Source organism: Dama dama, chromosome 22, assembly GCF_033118175.1.
Source record: "Dama dama isolate Ldn47 chromosome 22, ASM3311817v1, whole genome shotgun sequence".
Classification (NCBI taxonomy): Eukaryota; Metazoa; Chordata; class Mammalia; order Artiodactyla; family Cervidae; genus Dama; species Dama dama.
The window spans coordinates 45,020,124-45,037,521 of record NC_083702.1 but is presented as its reverse complement, the minus strand read 5'-3'; the positions used below and the strand labels follow the sequence as shown (position 1 = coordinate 45,037,521).

At 50.4% G+C, this 17,398-nt stretch overlaps 1 long non-coding RNA gene and 1 pseudogene across 1 annotated transcript; both read right to left on the bottom strand.

Moving 5' to 3' along the window:
• Window positions 1-6,911: 6,911 nt before the first annotated feature.
• On the bottom strand, window positions 6,912-10,248 carry LOC133043119 (apolipoprotein L3-like; annotated as a pseudogene).
• Window positions 10,249-10,688: 440 nt separating this feature from the next.
• LOC133043345 (uncharacterized) lies at window positions 10,689-15,519 on the bottom strand. The gene is made up of 4 exons (XR_009689688.1): window positions 15,452-15,519; window positions 15,114-15,174; window positions 14,716-14,835; window positions 10,689-11,320 (listed from the first exon to the last, which is right to left on the bottom strand). It is a non-coding gene; the product is annotated as an uncharacterized LOC133043345 (long non-coding RNA).
• Window positions 15,520-17,398: the final 1,879 nt, after the last annotated feature.

Here is a 17,398-nt window from a genome sequence, read left to right as displayed (position 1 = left end):
TCTCTGGTCAAGGAACTAAGATCCCACATGCTGTGGAGCAACTCACCCCATTTGCTTCAACTAGACCTGACACACTCAAATTAAAAAAAAAAGTATATATATGTATTAAAAACTTGAGTAAGAAGCTGAGGAAACAATTCCCGGGGAGGTGACTTGCCCAGGGTCACACAGCTGTCCATGGGCAGAGTGGAGGCCAAGACCAGACTTTCTGACATGCATATGTGAGGGGGGAACATGGTTTTTGTAACCCTGAAGTTTCCAGCATTGTCTCTGCCTGTAAAACACATAGATCAAAGCCCATGTCCCTCCTGTTAGACTGATGTGTTCACAGCTTGACTTTTTGTCTTAAAATTATAAAACCGAGTTCATAATGTGGGCGTTGTATAGCAAGCCCTGCGTCTCCCCACTTGGGTCTCCTGTTCCTCCCCTCTCAGGCCTCAGTTCCCCCCGCAGGGGCTGGCACTGCGCAGGCATTCAAGAGACAAGGTGATGATACACCTGGATTCCTTGTATCTCAAGAGGAAGCCTTTGCTCCATCAGCTGCAGTGAAGCACCTGCGGGCAGCCTCAGGGTGGCCAGGCCGCAGCAGGGGGGACTCTGACTCCTCTTTCCTCCTCCACCCCTCCATTTCCTCCAGTTTCCCAAAGGGCTGAGCACCTGCAACTTACATCTTCCTTCTGGGGTGTCGGCTCTCGTCTCAGGAGCCCGTGTTCCAAGCTGAGCCCACTTGAGCAGGCGTCACCCTCCCTCTGCACTGTCCAGGGGCCCAGGTGGCAGGAGGAAGCTGCCAGACACACCTGCCTCCGCATGCAAGCTCTGCCCCTGCTTAACCTGCTGCCTTAGCCCTGACCTCACCTCTCTGAGCTTCCTTTCCTTCTTCTGTCAACTATTGACAATCATCCTTTTCTTAGTTGTGAGGATGGGGAGGTGGGCGGGGGCCCTACCTCCCTGCTTACCCAGGAATCTTCTCTGGCCGAGTGTGAACAAGATCCAGTTGTTCTCAGCTTTGCAAATGCAGCCAGAAGCTGTGTGTCTCTGCAATAAACCATACATCCTGTGGGTCCAGATAAACCTGGAGAACTGAAAGGGGAAATTGAACACACTCAATTCTGAGTCACTTTTGTCAAATATTCTGCCCACCAGGACCCACCCTGGGCTTTTCCCACCCTCCCACTGCTCCCCTTAGAGAAACAAGCCCAAGCTTGACATTCTAGGTCATTCTTGGCTCAGTTCATCCGGCTCTGCACTCCTTGAAAAAAGATCTGCCATCAGCGCACTGTCAGGCCCTTGGCCTCAGCCCATAGGCTTCTTCCCAGCCCCCTCTGCCTTCTCTACCCACCCACACTCACCAGCCTTCTTGCCTTATTCACTGTCATGCCACCATCATGAGACCCAGTCCCAGAAAATGCCACCTGCTCACTGCATACTGGTCATACGGCTGCTGCTGAGTGTCACGTCCATGAGGATTCTGGGCACTTACTTACAGAGGACCTTCTGCCAGGGTCACCTGCTGCAACCACCTGGGAGATCATGTTCATGCAGCAAAGCCCAAATCTGACATCACCTCCCTTGAGAAGCCCTCTAGGACCTTCCCCTGTAGAGTCCACAGTCCCCTGCTCTGCTCCCATGGTACCTGGGTGAGGGGCCTAAGGCCACTCCTCTGACACTCTGTCCATGCCCCTCCCACCCCTTCTGATCAGATCCCTCTAGACCTAGCCCTGCTGGCAGGGATGGAACTAGTGTTTTTGGTCCCAGTGACCCACAGGAAGAGGCCTGGTCTTTGTGGTCACTGCCATTAGGTGGATGCAGAAGTTCATGGCGGGGGCTGACAGCATGCTGTCCTTTTCTCCCCTGGTTTATCTCCACTTGACAACTTGATATTTTCTCTCCAAATGGAGGACTTTTATTAGAAAATCAGTGTCCTGGCGACTCAGAGAAGTCTACAACAGAGAGTTGGCCCTGTCTCCGTTTGGTTCCTGAGCAATAAGCCTCTGTGGATGGAGGGCTGAGCGTGTGCCAGGTGCTGTGCCTGCACCGTCCATGCCTTTCCTGTTGAACCCACATCAGCTCTAGGAACTACTGGCTCCATTTTACAGGGAAATGGAGAAGCAGAGGTAACTCAGCCTGAGAGTCTTGTAACTCAACTGCTGTTGGACTTTTTCTTTTAGCCCCCAAGCAGAAGAGGCTGCAATGGGCCTACGCCCTTCAGGGAGGCCAGCCTGACCTTCCATTGGGTTGCTTCATCCCAGGAAATGTCCCTAGGCCATCATGGTCACCTGCTCCCAGGTTGAGGGATGGACAGAAGAGTGATGGGTGTTATTCCATGAGGACCACACACTGCAATTTGGTCTTACAATCACCCATAACAAAGGCCAGAAATTTGATCTGATTTTGCAAATAAGGCAGCCTTGGTCGGGCAGAGGCGGGGCCTTTCTTCAAGCAACTCAGAAAACCACTGTTGTTGGGCAGAAGAATATCAGCAGCTCATGTCCTGCAAACGTCCATCTGTCCAAACACCACACGCTCACGCTCTCTCCCCAGTGCTCAGGGCTCAGACTGGAAGCACTGACACAGAGGTGTCAAGGGGTTAACTCACAGCTGCCCCTCCTGCAGTCCTGCACAAGCCTGCCCTGACCCCACAGGAGCAGTCAGGACTTAAGGGCGCCTCCTCACTGGAGCTCAGGGTCCTCTGGGGACAGCCGGCGCTGGGTGTCTCCCCTACAGGAGGGACACAAGGAAGAAAGGCGGTGGCCAGGGGCTTTCCTGGAAGGACAATCTGAGCACAGTCACTGCTCCTTCCTGCTCACTTTAAACCTCTGGCAGAAATCCAGGAAGCAGGGGACAGGGAAAGCTATGTGGGTCTCCCCAGGGGACACCTCCTGCCATGAGGGCACCCAGGCCTTGCTTCCTCAGTGCCCTCCACTGCAGGAGAGCTGGGGGGTCGCGAGCAAGGTGTGGGTGTCCCGGGACTCACTTCATGTCCAGGTAGCCCCTTCAGCAGTCCTATAAGCCGATGATGAAGTCTGTGATCTCAGGTCCCGCTCCTCCAGGTGGGCCAGCATGCCAGCCTGGAAGAAGACCTTGCTCTGGCTGATGCGGTACAGGCTGATGCAGAGCTCCAGGGCTTCGATCCAGAGGATGAGAGGCGGCTGCTGACCATGGGGCCACCACGGAGCCCTGGAACAACCAAGGCCAGGGGAGGGTCCTGGAGCCGGGGTTGGCCCTGCTGGTCTGTGGGCAGCCTCCTCCTGGTGCAGGGAGAGTGGGGGGTAGGGGGACGCCAAGAGGGGGCAGGTGGGGGCCAGCAAGGGGCAGGTCAGGAGTCAGACTCGCAGAGAAACGCAGAAACTCAGCCCTGAAGGGCCTTACCTGTGGACGTCTCTGCCCACGTGCATTTCTCACAAAGGGGGCAGCGGACATGGGCTCAGGTAACATTGCTTTAGGTGACCAGAGAAACAGGGTTGCTTTTTTAAAAGGGTAGTTCAAAGTCAAGAGTGACCTGACATACTTAGGAGCCAGAGGAGCAAAGCGCAGGAGGACAAGCGTTGCCAGGCCAGATATGGAAGCAGAGGGTGAGAACCACATGAGGCTTGAGAACGGCACTGTGTCAGCAGAAGGGTCTCCCCATCAGTGGGGAGGCAAAGGGCAGCCTTGCTCATTAGGGAAAGGGAAACGGCTTATCCGAGATGTCAGAGATGTAAAGAAAAATAGAAACCCAGGTCTGACTCTAAAGTTGGGATCTTCGCCATTCTGATTTATGTCCAAGGGGAAGGAGATGGGAGGGGGCCTGAAACACAGAGGAGAGGTCCAAGTTCTCCCTCCCCATAAGGGCCTGCTTCCCTGGTATAGAGATCATGGGGCGCCCTGGACCCTGGAGAGCCTGTGGAAGGACAGGAGGAGCAAAGGGTATGATTCTATCAGAAGAGCGCTTGGCTATTTGCAATTCATTTACTTTTTTATCATGTGATTCTCTTGAAGAGGGGCAGAATTATTATTTTATTATGTAGATAGGGATACAGGCAAAGGCAGTGACGCAACTTCTTCAGATCACACACCAAGTCAGAGAAAGAAGTAAGGCTCAAAAATCATTTCAGACAAGCTCCTGACAAGCAGACTCTCTTGCAGGCAACAACCACACACTGTAGACCTGGTACAAACTACAGAACACTAAAGTACAGAGTGCAAAACCGCCATGCGAGGGCTCAGGAGAAGGAGCAGAGAAGGAAGATTTTGAGGGGAGTCAAATACAGATTGAATGATGGGTAAAGGAAGAGATAGTCATTTTTTGTGGATTTCTCTTGAAGGCAGCTACAGTTCTTGGTTGGATAGAAGTGACTGAAATTCTAATAAGTCTGCTATCCTTCTGGCCTGAAAAAACCCCAAGGATAGAGCCCAGAGTAGCCAGTAATCCTCAGTCTTCCCCAGCATCAGGTTCTTTTCCAGTGACTCGTCTCTGCACATCAGGTGGCCAAAGTATTCTTGCCGCAAGAACCCTATGAACATGAACAGGACGAACCATATGAAAATGTGGTGCACTTGCTGTCGTGCATGGGGTGCTTGGACCCAGAACAGGGTGAGGAGGGTCATTTTGTTGGCCTGAGAAGAGGGCACATGTGCATCCAGGAAGCACTCAATCTGGAGCCTCTTGACCTGAGACTTTCCCCCAGGGTTCAGGTCTTTATTACCCACTCATCCTTCTCTTCCTTCAGCCTGACCTATTGAATCAAGAATACAGTCTCCCAACCCAAGCTCTTCTGTGCCCTGGGATTTTGACTCTGAATTCTAGGTGCCTGGACCTAAGCCCCCCTGCTGGCAGAGGCCTCAGGGGACAGACTGTGAGCTCCTGCAGGGGGACCTGTCCTGCTTCCTGTCCTTCCTGAAATGTGCAGGTTTGGGGGCTTCTTTCCATTCTCTTACCTGCTCCGGTTCCTTCCAGTGGGCCCTCTTCTGCCTCTTCTGTGCTCACTTAGTCAGACTCGGTGTCTGTTGCTCAGAACCACAGGGATCTCACCTGAGACAGGGGTCACCATGGGATGGGAGCCTGTTTGGTGCTCACATGCTCCACATGGAAACACAGACAGTTGGTGCCCCGTGGAGCAGGCCCATGGGGGTGAGAGCAACACCTAGATGCTCCCTTTTCCTCCCTGGAGTGGATGAGCCTGAGGCCATTCCATGAAGGTTCCTCAGAAGGCTGTGGCAGGTGCAATCCCAGATGGGTGACCGGGTCAGAACATGGTTTTGGATGGACTTTCCCTCCTTCCTGCCCACTTTCCCCAGCCCCTCAGTCCTGCCTCCATAGATGGAGTGAGCCAGGCGTCCACCTCTGCCTTCAAGGGACCTGAGGCTCCAGCAGAATACTTTGGGCTGCCTGTTTTATTGAATGCAAGTCCATGTTTCCAACACACAGTGAGACCAAACCACACCAAAATGTTGGAGTTTGGAACCAAAGAAGGTTCATTGCAGGGCCACACAAACAGACGAGTGGCTCATGCCTTAAAAATCCCAAACTCCTTGAAACTCTCAGCAAAGCCCTTTCATGAGAGAGGTAAGCGCGGGGCCTGGTTAGTGGTTGCAACCTTCTTGGTGTTAGAGACTTTTTTCTTGATGTCAGGTCATTATGTTCCTGTGAACTTCCAGCAAACAAATTATTCTCTTTTATGCTAAGAAAGAGCAAGGTCCCAAAGCTCAACCTTCACCCTTTGAGGTCCAGGCTCTGGCCAAGAGGAGAGGGGAAGCTCCTGCAGGAGTCCTGGTGAAACATGAAGGCAGCCTGGATGAGGTGTGTGCTGTCTCTCTCTGCCCCTCTGCTTACGGCTGGCCCTCTCTCACACCTGCACACAAGCCCTCTGCTCTCAGTCACCCTTGGATGCCCTGTGTCCATCCTGGTCCCCGGGGCTGGAGGAGGAGTATCCCCGTGCTCAGCCCAAGTCAGATGACACGGGCTCTCCTGGGTGTCCCGTGGGGCCTGGGGGCTCCAGGGTCTGAGGGAAACGACTGGATGGGAGCCCAGTGGGCGGGAAGGAGGAGCCATGGAGGACGTGCCCCCTGAGATCCTGGGAGACAGGCTCATGCAGAAGGAGGTCAGGCATCCGGAGCCCCGTGGAATGCATCAATCAATGCTAGGAAGCCTCACTGAACCAGCTCATATTTATTGAACCAGAGTCTGGAGAACAAAAGGTGGGGGGAGACAAAGGAGCCTGAGTGTCTTGCCCAGCTCCCCCCCCCCCCCCCCCCCACTGAAGAGGAAACCAAGGGTCTGAGAGGCGGCTTTTCCTCACCGCAGGCTGGTGATCTCCTTGACACACCGCACAGTTCCTTGGTCGGCTGTTGCCTTCTGGTGTCATTTCTTCTTTCTTTTGTGATTTTTTTTTTTAAATCAAGCTCTGTTTCACACAGCATTTGGAATTTCATAGGATCTTCATTAGTCACTCAGTGATCCTGGTCCCAAATATCACCTGCATCTCGACAAATGTCCCACCCACTGAGTAGTCATCACTGCCACCACCACCATCAACATCATCATCAAGAAGTCACTGCCATATTAAGGTAAACCTGCTGGGATCAAAGGTGAGCTGACGCTGGAGAAGGAGGGCTAGAGACCACCATCAGGGGGAGATTCTTCTTGCTGGGACAGCAAACCCTGGGGAGCGCGATAGAGGAGCCCGGGATGCTTCGATCCCAGCTATCGCTCCTCTTTGACTTTCTCCCATTTTAAACACTTTCATATTCCTGGCCACTCTTGCTAGTTCCCCTGCCTCTCTGTTCTGCCCCCAGTGTGTTCTTTAGTCCAAAATAAGTGGTATCTCCCCTCCCCTCACTCTCTTCCCTTAGTCCAGGCTCCAGGCTCCTTCCTTCTCTCTCCCATTTTCCAGTTGCATGCATTCCTCCCCTGCTGTGCTCAGCTACAGAAATGCCAGATTCCTAACACCCAGCTCCATCAGTGTTGTCTCCCCCTCCTTTCCCCTCTAACAAGGTGTTCTGATCCCTGGTCTCACATGTGTCCCTCGTTCCTGCACTGCTCTGGGGGTGGGGGAGTCAGGCCTTACTTCAGCCTCTCATAGGTCTGTATGACCTGCTTCAACTTCTTCTCCAGCTCCCTGGCCTGCTGCCTCAGCTTCTCAGCCAACTCTGTCTTTGCCCCCTCATGTAAGTGCATTGACTCTTTTACCAGGAAACCCACACCCACTAGAAGGAGATTCCTACAAAGCCTCCAGCAATGATCCGGGCCTTTTTGGTCATTGCCAGAGCCATGCCTTTGAAAGCTTTATTCACCTCCTTGCTGGTTTGGACAGAGACTTGCCCAGTGCTCGTGAAGCTTTTAGCATGGGCTGCTAACTGAGAGTTGTCTTTCACCAGCTTTGCAGCATGGACATTTTTCCTAAGCCCTTGCATGGATTTGTAGACTTTTGCTGTAGAAAAAGCCATCCCAAGTGCAGACAGACATCGAGATCCCACAGACACGTTTTCCTTGATGCTAGTTGACAAGAGGCCACTGGCTTCCGTTTCTGCTGATGACCTACTAAAGTGTTCCACGATGCTAGTGGACATGGTTGTCACAGCAGCTGCTGCTCCCAGCCCTAACCCAGTGGTCCAGACCGCCAAACTGGCCCCTGCTGTCACGGGTGCCAGAGCCAGGCCAAGGATGTTCAGAACACCAGACACAGTGCCGGTAGAGTTGGCCACCACCTTGAAGAGGGTACAGTCCCTGTGCGACTTGTCAACCCTGTCTGCAAGTGCATAGAGCTTTCTTATGCTCTCTTCTGGTTCCTTTTTCACCTGAGGAAACTCCTTTAAAAACCTCTCCCTGTCTAGCAGGTCCTGTTGGAATCTCTCTTGGTCTTCCATAGCCAAGTCTGTCTTCAACTCATTCAGAAATTCATGTAATGCCTCCACTTCTTTCCTGTAACAAGGAACATCAAGGGATTAAGAAAGACAATTTGCTTGTCCGTAAAATAAGCTCAATGGATCTATTCTGCATAAGCCACAGAGATTTTATTACAAATCACAAGGGAAGAGTTTTGCAAATGTAAATTATTTTCAACATTAAACACATGTTTGTACCTCATGGATACTCCATTATTCAATCATGAAATAAATAAGCAAAAGCCATTTTAAGATAGTCTTAAGAGAGGTATTTGATAAAGATGCCTCCGAGGCAGGTCAACACACATCACTTCCAAAGGACTGGTAGGGTGGAAAGTCCATAGAGAAACTAACAGAAGTGGGATTTGGGAAGAAAACCTTCATTCAAGGGCCTTAGTTTGTAGTGAGGAGTCAACCTGCTCTTTGCCCTTGGCAACTGGGAAGTGGTCCCTAAGCTCTTGGAATATTCTGGCTGATAGGAGTGTTCTTGTCTGCCTGGGCCTTTGGCCACTGGGCAGTCTGACAAAGTGACACATGATGGTGCCTTTGGGTCAAGTAATATCTGCACTGACCTCCAGAGGAGCTGGACACTAAGGCATTAGCATGACCTCTGGGAGTAGTCAGAGAAAACAGGTCAGGGTATTAATAATTTGTTTTTAATTTTTTAGCTTGGAAATAATAATAGTAATAGAGAAATAAAACGTCACCATAATAAATAAAAGATTGAAGCCTGGTCCTATTCTCATTCAACCTCACAAAAAGGTTTTTGTTGTCATGCATTTAAAATTCTTTAACATCTAATTAACTTACTGGCAACTAACAAAAAAGAAAGACTATCACAATACAAAGAGAGACACAAATTGAGAACTGTAGACATTACACAAATAAGTAAAAAACATAGTCCACATATTCAGAACTTTCTAGAAATCTCATCCTATGATAACTCACCAATTTATTTGATGTTATATTTCAGGCAAAATGAACAGTTTTTTAAAAACGTTATAATTTGCTTTTAAGCAGGTGAGCATCCCTAGGGGCCGGGCTCTGTGTGTCCTGCCACACACTGAATCCAGGACAGTAAGTCGTCCTGAGGACAATGGAAGCTTCGCGTGTGAAACCTGCCCAGACTGTCCTGGAGCTGCTGGGAACCTGAAGTCCGCTCTGCAATAAACTGTAACTGGAATCCTGACATCTTTTAGTGCCCAGCATCCCTGACCTCTCGGGGGTCACCAGCCTAACTCACAACTTACCTGGCGACAGCTTCACATACCTGCACCCTAAGGCCGTATGCAACTTTATGGAACCTCTAAAGATTCAAGAGACTTTAGGAAACATCTATCTGAATTGCTGAGCCTGAAGAGACCGGCACTTGCACAGCTGGTGGAGGAAGTGTGTCCTCTTGGGTGGGGATGCGGGAGGCTCCTCAGAATCCCTCAAATGACACACAATCACAGGCACTCACTGTGACCCTGGAGGGCTCACTGAGCCACACGGCCTTCTCACTGTCAGGGCAGCTCCATGCAGACCAGAAGAGGGTCCCAGATGGAGGGAGAACCCAGGTCCCAGGCAGGGTGTGGAGGACACAGTCACCCAGGGCCCTCTAGCACAGCTTGAGGGGATCCCATCAGGGAGGGAAGAAATGTCCCCCCTCCCACTCAGGGGACCTCTGCTAGGGTCACAGACCCTTCAGTCTGTGTCCTCGGGGCCCACTCTGCTCACTCTAATCCTGGTCCTGCTGCCCAAGCCTGCCTTCTAGTCCTCCAGCCTGGACCCTCTGCTCTACCCTGACCCCTGGAAGAGGCCTGCCAAGAGGAAGCTAGCCTGAGTGGCAGGGATGTGGGTAGCATTCCCGATGCACCCGTGAAGGTTATCTGGGCAAACCAGCCTCAGGCACAAAATTCTCCCGGGTTTTGCCTTCAGTGAGCAGGTTTTGCCTTCAGTGAGCAGGTTTTGCCTTCAGTGAGGAGGTTTTGCAGCTATTGGTTGCTTACTCTCTTCTGGATATACTCAATGATATCCTCAAAAAAAGTTTTTACCCTAGGTGGATAAAAGACTAAGATGAGAAGAAATTATGCTGTAATGTAAATGGTAAATGGTAATGAGTATGAAGTGGTTAAATTAATCTTCCTGAGCAGCAGTCATCTGGGGATACTGTTGATGGATTCACCTGGGGTTATGGGTGGACTGTGTCCAACTGCCCCAATCATATGTTGAAGCCATAGCCTCACCCCCACCTCAATGAGTCTATTTGAAGATAGAGCCTTTAAGGTGGAAATTATAGTGAAATGAGGTCATAAATGTGGGGCCCTAACCCAAGAAGATTTGTGTCCTTATTTGAAGAGGAAGAGATATCAGCTCACTCGCTCTCTGTCTATCCTGCAGCATGAAGGGTTGTTAATTTTTTTTCTTTTTCCCGTTTTAGTAAGAGTGAAAGGAACCCAGGTCTCATATGGAGGGAACCCAGAACACTAAATCTGTGTATTTATTGATTGGGGTGTTGGTGGGTGGGGGAAATAATAGAGTACATGGGTGTCTGCAGGGGTGTTTGAGATCAGTAGAGCCAGAACCTGCCTGAGGTGTCAGACCTGGTAAGCACATGCTTATATATGAGACCCCTGGGCAGGTGTGGTGACACAGCATGCAGGGAGAGGTGATTCTGGGGGCGGGGGAGTTTTCCACCTGGATCTAACACTTTCTAGGTAGAGCGGACAGCACCATACTCGGCAGGACCTGCTGTGTGGCCCAGGACACAGAGCACATTACATTTCATCCTCTTAACACTATAAGGAAATATTCTTCTCATTTTACAGGTGAGGTCAGGTAACTGTGCTCCAGGTCACATGAGGGGGAGACGACAAAGGCCAGACTGGGGTTCAGTTCAGGGTCTGCTGATCCTTGCAGAGCAGCTGGGTAGGCTGCAGGGCGAGATTTGGAGGAAACAGCCGCTGTGGTGATGCCCCAGGGTTTGGGAACAGGAGGAGGCTCGGACAAGAGAGGGGCAGGAGAAGTTTCAGGGATGCTGCAGGACCTCCTCTCCCTGCCCTGTCTGGTCTCGGGGACTCCCTCTGCTGTCCCCTCTGTCCTTGGGCTATTCTGGCCTCACTCCTGAGTCATCAGCTAGGATCTGGGGGACCGGGAGGGAGAAACTGACCACCTTGGCCATGGCTTCCAGAGAAGAGGGCCAGAAAGGAGGGGATGGGGACAGACCCCAGTGTAGGGGAAGTCCCCTTGGACTCCATGGGACTTGAGGATGCTTATCTATTCCCTTCTTGATTCTTCTCTAGGTTAATTCAGATAGTTGGCAGCATCTCAGTTCTGGGTCTTAAGTAGGAACTATCCAGACAAGAGACAGCTGACTACCTGAGCAGTCCCAGAGGTCTTTTGTGCTCATGGCAGCAGCAGAGATCTCCTTTCAGCTCCTTGTCTGCGTCAGGTTGGAAGGAGGTGTGGCTTCATCCTTGGGAAGGAAAAACAGACTGTGGGCTCCATCATGAGTGAGCAGTGACTACAGGAAGTAGTGAGGGGTTTGGTCTCCAGGAGTTTCCACTAGGACGGCCACCAGTGCCACCATGGACTTAACCCAGCATGATTCTCTGTCCCCTGGGCTCTGCAGGCCACTAGTTAAGGAAAGTCACTCATCCTCCCACTGCTCTCTGCACCCTGAGTTAGAGTCCTGCTCTCCTTTTCGGGCCCAAGGAGAAGGTAATCAGACAGGAGACAGTAATCTGCGAAGTTATAGGAGCAATAAAACCAGAGACAGAAGAACAGATAGGAAGGATACTCTGGAAATTACGTGAGGGAATACTTGTGTGTACTAATTGGTAATAACTAATATTGATTCATTGACATGCAGGCTCCTGAAACTCACTTAAAATTAGGTCAGCCCAAGTTTTCATGCTGGTGCCAGAGTCTGGTCTTTCCGATCTACATCCCACATTTGTGATGACTATGCCTTATGCCTTTTTTAATATAAAAATATGTGTTCGTAGATATGTTTATTAACAAACGAGTGTTTTCATTCTGAAATGATGTCTCGCTCCCTGTGTGCCAGTCTCTGCTTTGGTAAATTTCCCGATGCTGCAGCTCCTACAGCCCACAGCCTCCTAGCTTCTGCAACAGCCTTTATCCCACAAGGGCCTGAAGTCCCTCTGACCCCGCCCAATCCCTGAAGCTCTGCCCTGGGTGGCTGAGGACCACTGATGGTGCCCAGTTCTCTCTGCTGTCATCCCCTGACTGTTGAACTTTTAGGCTGTTTCTAATTATTTATGTAAATAATAGTGCAAAGAAACCTTTCTTGTAGAAAAGTTTGCCTTCATTTGATAATATTTCTTTAAGCTACTTCTGGAAGTAGAATGACTGGGTCTGAGGGTATCAACACCTAAAGATTTTTCATGCATAGAGCCACACTGTTATGCAACAAACTACCAATTTATATTCATCCTCATGAAGTAGGAGAGTGCCATCCTTTCAATCTTGTCAGTTCTCAGTTGTCTTTTTTTTTTTAAAGCAGATCTTTATATTGAGAGGTTTTCTTTTGGTTCTGGATGTGACTATCATGTGCTGGGAGGTAAAGAAAGAAAGCAAATATTGATTATGTTTAACCCCTTTTTAGAAGGCAAAAGAGCATTTATCAACTATCCCTCTTGAGACCTGACTGAAATGATAGTAAAGATCCTTATTGATATAGCAACAGCTATTGATGAGAGCCTCAAGTGTGTCTGATTTTGCTCTACACTCAGTTGCTCTAAGATTTTATAAATTAAAATGTATATTATTCCAATAACCCTGAGGTGTGTACTATTGTATTCCCACTTGAAGATAAGGAAACTGAATCATAAATGTTATGTGATTTACCCAAGGTCAGAAATCTTGTTCATGGTAGACTGGGTTCCAGTTCACTCTATGGGCTCAAGATCCCATACCTGGCCTCTCCTCAGTTCAGTTCAGTCCTTCAGTCCTGTCTGACTCTTTGCAACCCCATGGACTGCAGCATTCCAGGCTTCCCTGTTCATCACTAACTTCCAGAGCTTGCTCAAACTCATGTCCATCGAGTTGGTGATACCACCAACCAGCTCATCCTCTGTTGTCCCCTTCACCTCCTGCCTTCAATCTTTCCTAGCATCAGGGTCTTTTCCAATGAGTCAGTTCTTTGCATCAGGTGGTCAAAGTGTTAGAGCTTCAGCTTCAGCATAAGTCCTTCCAATAAATATTCAGGACTGATTTCCTTTAGGATTAACTGGTGTGAACTCCTTGCAGTCCAAGGGACTCTCAAGAGTCTTTTCCAGCACCATAGTTTGAAACAATCAATTCTTCAGTGCTCAACTTGCTTTATGGTCCAACTCTCACATTCATTCATGACTACTGGAAAAACCATAGCTTTGACTCGATGGACCTTTGCTGGCAAATTAATGTCTCTGCTTTTTAATATGCTGTCTAGATTGGTCACAGCTTTTCTTCCAAGGAGCAAACGTCTTTTAATTTCATGGCTGCAGTCACCATCTGCAGTGATTTTGGAGCCCAGGAAAATAAAGTCTGTCACCATTTCCATTGTTTCCCCATCTATTTGCCTTGAAGTGATGAGACGGGATGCCACAATCTTAGTTTTTTGAACATTGAGTTTTAAGTCAACTTTTTCACTCTCTTCTTTCACTTTAATCAAAAGGTTCTTTAGTTCTTCTTTGCTTTCTGCCATAAGGGTGGTGTTATCTGCATATTTAAGGTTACTGATATTTCTCCCGACAATCTAGATTCCATCTTGTGCTTCATCCAGTCCGGCATTTCTCATGATGTACTCTGCATATAAGTTAAATAAGCAGGGTGACAATATACAACCTTGATGTACTCCTTTCCCAATTTATAACCTGTCTGTTGTTCCATGTCTGGATCTAGCTGTTGCTTCCTTACTTACATACGGATTTCTCAGGAGGCAGGTCAGGTGGTCTGGTATTCCCACCTCTTGAAGAATTTTCCAGTTTGTTGTGATCCACACAGTCAAAGGCTTTAGCGCAGTCAATGAAGCAGAAGTAGATGTTTTCTGGAATTCTCATGCTTTTTCTATGATCCAATGAATGTTGTCAACTTGATCTCTGGTTCCTCTGCCTTTTCTAAATCCAGCTTGAACATCTGGAATTTCTCTGTTCACATACTGTTGAAGGCTAGATTGGAGAATTTTGAGCATTACCTTGCTAGTGTGTGAGATGAGTGTAATTGTGTTGTAGGTGGAACATTCTTTGACATTGCCTTTCTTTCAGATTGGAATGAAAAATAACCTTTTCCAGTCCTGTGGCCACTGCTGAATTTTCCAAATTTGCTGGTATATTGAGTGCAGCACTTTGACCGCATCATCTTTTACGATTTGAAATAGCTCAGCTGGAATTCCATCACCTCCACTAACTTTGTTTCTAGTGATGCTTCTTAAGGCTCACTTGACTTCACACTCCAAGATGTCTGGCTCTAGGTGAGTGACCACACCATCGTGGTCATCTGGGTCATTAAGACCTTTTTTGTGTAGTTCTTCTGTGTGTTCTAGGCCAAAGGACTAGAGCCCCCCACCAAATTCCCTTCCTTCTCGGGTCTCCAGTCACGTCTCAGGAGTCCACATCCTGAGCTGAGCCCACCGGAATGGGTGCCGCCCTCCCTCTGCTCTGTTCAGGGGCCCAGGTGGTGGGAGGAAGCCCTCAGACACACCTGCCCCACATCCAGGCTCTGCCCCTGCTTCACCTGCTGCCGCGGCCATGACCTCACCTCTCTGAGCTTCCATTTCCTTCTTCTGTCAGTTAGTGACAACCATCCTTTTCTCAGACATTCATCCTGAGGATGGGGAGTTAGGCGGAGTCTTAACCCCCTGCTTACCCAGGAGTCTTCCTCTGCCCGAGTGTGAACAAGATCCAGTTGTTCTCAGCTCTGCAGATGCAGCCACCAGCTGTGCATCTCTTCAGTAAACCACACACACCCTCTGGGCCCAGATATACACTGGGAAGCAAAAGTGAAAGTGAAAACCCTATGTCTGAGTCACTCAGGCCTGACCACCCACCAGGCCCCACCCTGGGCTCTTGCCCCCTCCCTGTTGACCCTTTAGAGAAACAAGTTCAGCTCTGACATGCCAGGGCCTTCTTGGCTCAGCACATCCTACCCGGGATCTGTGAAGGAAGACCTGCCACCAACAAACTGTGAGGCCCTTGGCAAATCACTCTCCCACCTCATGGGCTTCTTCCCAACCCCTCCCTCTCTCCCTCTTTCCCACTTGATACCTGCCTGCCTTGCTGATGTTGCTCTGGCCAAGGGGTAAAGGCTGCTGTCCAGGTCTGTGATCTAGAAGAGGAGAGCTGGATGCTTATCCCATACCGCACCCCACTCCCCACACCAGCACCCACCCCTGCGCTCTGGAGCAAGGCCAAGGCTGGGCGAGGAGACTGAGCCAGGGTCAGTCCTGCTGCGCTGTGAGCAGGCTTTTCCAGATACAGGGGAAGCAGGAGCTGGGGCTCTAGTGGAGAAAGGTTGGGAAGGGGACAAGTTGGGGTCAGCAAAGGGGAAGTCATGAGTTAGACTTGCAGACAAACACAGAACCTCAGCCCTGAAGGAATCTCACATCTGGATGTCTCTGCCCACGTGCACTTCTACCAAAGGTCTCAGTGGACATCAGGATTCAGGCAGCTTTACCTTAGGTAAATAGAGAAAAAGCTTTTTTAATTTTTTTATGTTTAACAGGTAATGTAAAGAGTGGGTTTAGCAGCCTTAGGAGACAGAGGAGCTAAGCAGTGGAGCTGAGCAGGGTGCAGCCACAGGCAGGAGCCGGCTAGGACTACGCGTGGTTTGGAAGCAGGGCTGTGACAGAACAAGTCTCTTATCACCGATTGTCATTGACAGGGAGATGGGGCCCAGCCCAGCTCATCACGCATCTGAGTGTAAACTCTTGGTAGATATTCTGTGCAAGCAACACAACTTGCCGAAAAGAAGCAGCTTTAGTGTAAATTCTGACCTCTGCAGACTTAGCACAACACTGCTCAGTTAGGTTTAAGCCCCAGGAACAAGTCAACAGGAGGTTGTGTGCAGCTGGTGTGAAGGCGGCTCTGCGAATTGCAAGGTACCTTTGAGACATGGGAGCAGCAGCTTAAAACCACCCAGTGCCGGGGCCTGCAGAGAAACTAGAAACCACCACCAGAGGCCCTGCTGGGAGGGACTCAGGTCCTGGGTGGTGGGCACGTGCGTGCAGCACAACCCCTGCCCTTCTCTACCCACGTGGGACAGGACAGCAGGTGATGACAGACAGCCGAGTGACCTGGGCTCCAAGAAAGCAGGTACACTGCCCCGGACCCAGGACATTTGTGCTACAGACATACCACGTTCTTGCTTCACTTCCTCCTGGGACAGGACACCCTGTGTCCTCCCGACCAATCAGCTCAACCTGGATGCAGGAAAGAGGCTGGAAACACACAGAGGCCCCATCCAGGACAGTCCTTCCCAGGCAGGGGCCGGGGCCACATTCCTGGACCCTGGGCCCAGCTTCCTCCTGTTCTCCATGGGGGTGATACCACCTGCTCTCAGAGGAGCAGTGAGGATCTGATGAGGACCCACGTGACGGTGCTGACACAGCGATGGCCCAGCCCAGCCTCAGCAGGTGTGAATTTCCCTGCAGGAAAGAGGAACAGGGAGTGGGATCCCAGTGAAGACTGGTGTCAGGGGAGCAATGTTCCTGGAGGTCAGGGTCCACTGCACGTCCCTGTTGCCTGTACATATGTAACACACATGCAGAACACAGAGAAAGGGGCTCAACAGAGCAGGAGAGGCACTGGCATCACCTGGGGCCTTTCACCTCTGACATCACTGCAAGATGCAGCAGGTGGAGGTGATGCGTGTTTGTCTCCAGCTGGGGAAGTCAGCGGTGCCCTTGCTGTCATGTGTGGGGTGCTTGGACCCAGAACAGGGTGAGGAGAGTCATTTCTGTTGGTCTGAGAAGAGGGCACATGTGCATCTAGGAAGCACTCAATCTGGAGCCTCTTGACCTGAGACTTTACCCCAGGGTTCAGGGTCGCTGTTACTCATCCATCTTCCTTATCCTTCAGCCTGACCTACTGGTCCGAAAATATAGTCCCTGTATCCCAGCTATTCTGTGTCCTGAGAATTTGACACTGGGATTCCTGGTGCCTGGACCTAAGCTCCCTGCTGGCAGGGGCCTCAGGGGACAGACTGTGAGCTCCTGCAGGGGGACCTGTCCTTCCTGACCTGCGCGAGTTTTGGGGCTTCTTTCCTTTCTCTGACCTGCCCTGCTTCCCCCAGCACCTCTTCTGTGTCACTTAGTCAGACTCAGTCTCTGTTGCTCAGAATCACAGGGCTCTCACGTGACCTAGGGGTCACCGTGGAATTGCATCAACCACACACTGAGCTAAGTGGGGTCCAGCTCTGAGGGTTCAGGGAGACATGGGGGTGGACACTGAATGGCTCTGTACCCAGCACCTGAATCCCTGCCCAGAAGTCTGTGCACGATGGGAATTCTCCAGGAACTGATGAAGAACTGATGAAGGAATGAACTCCTATT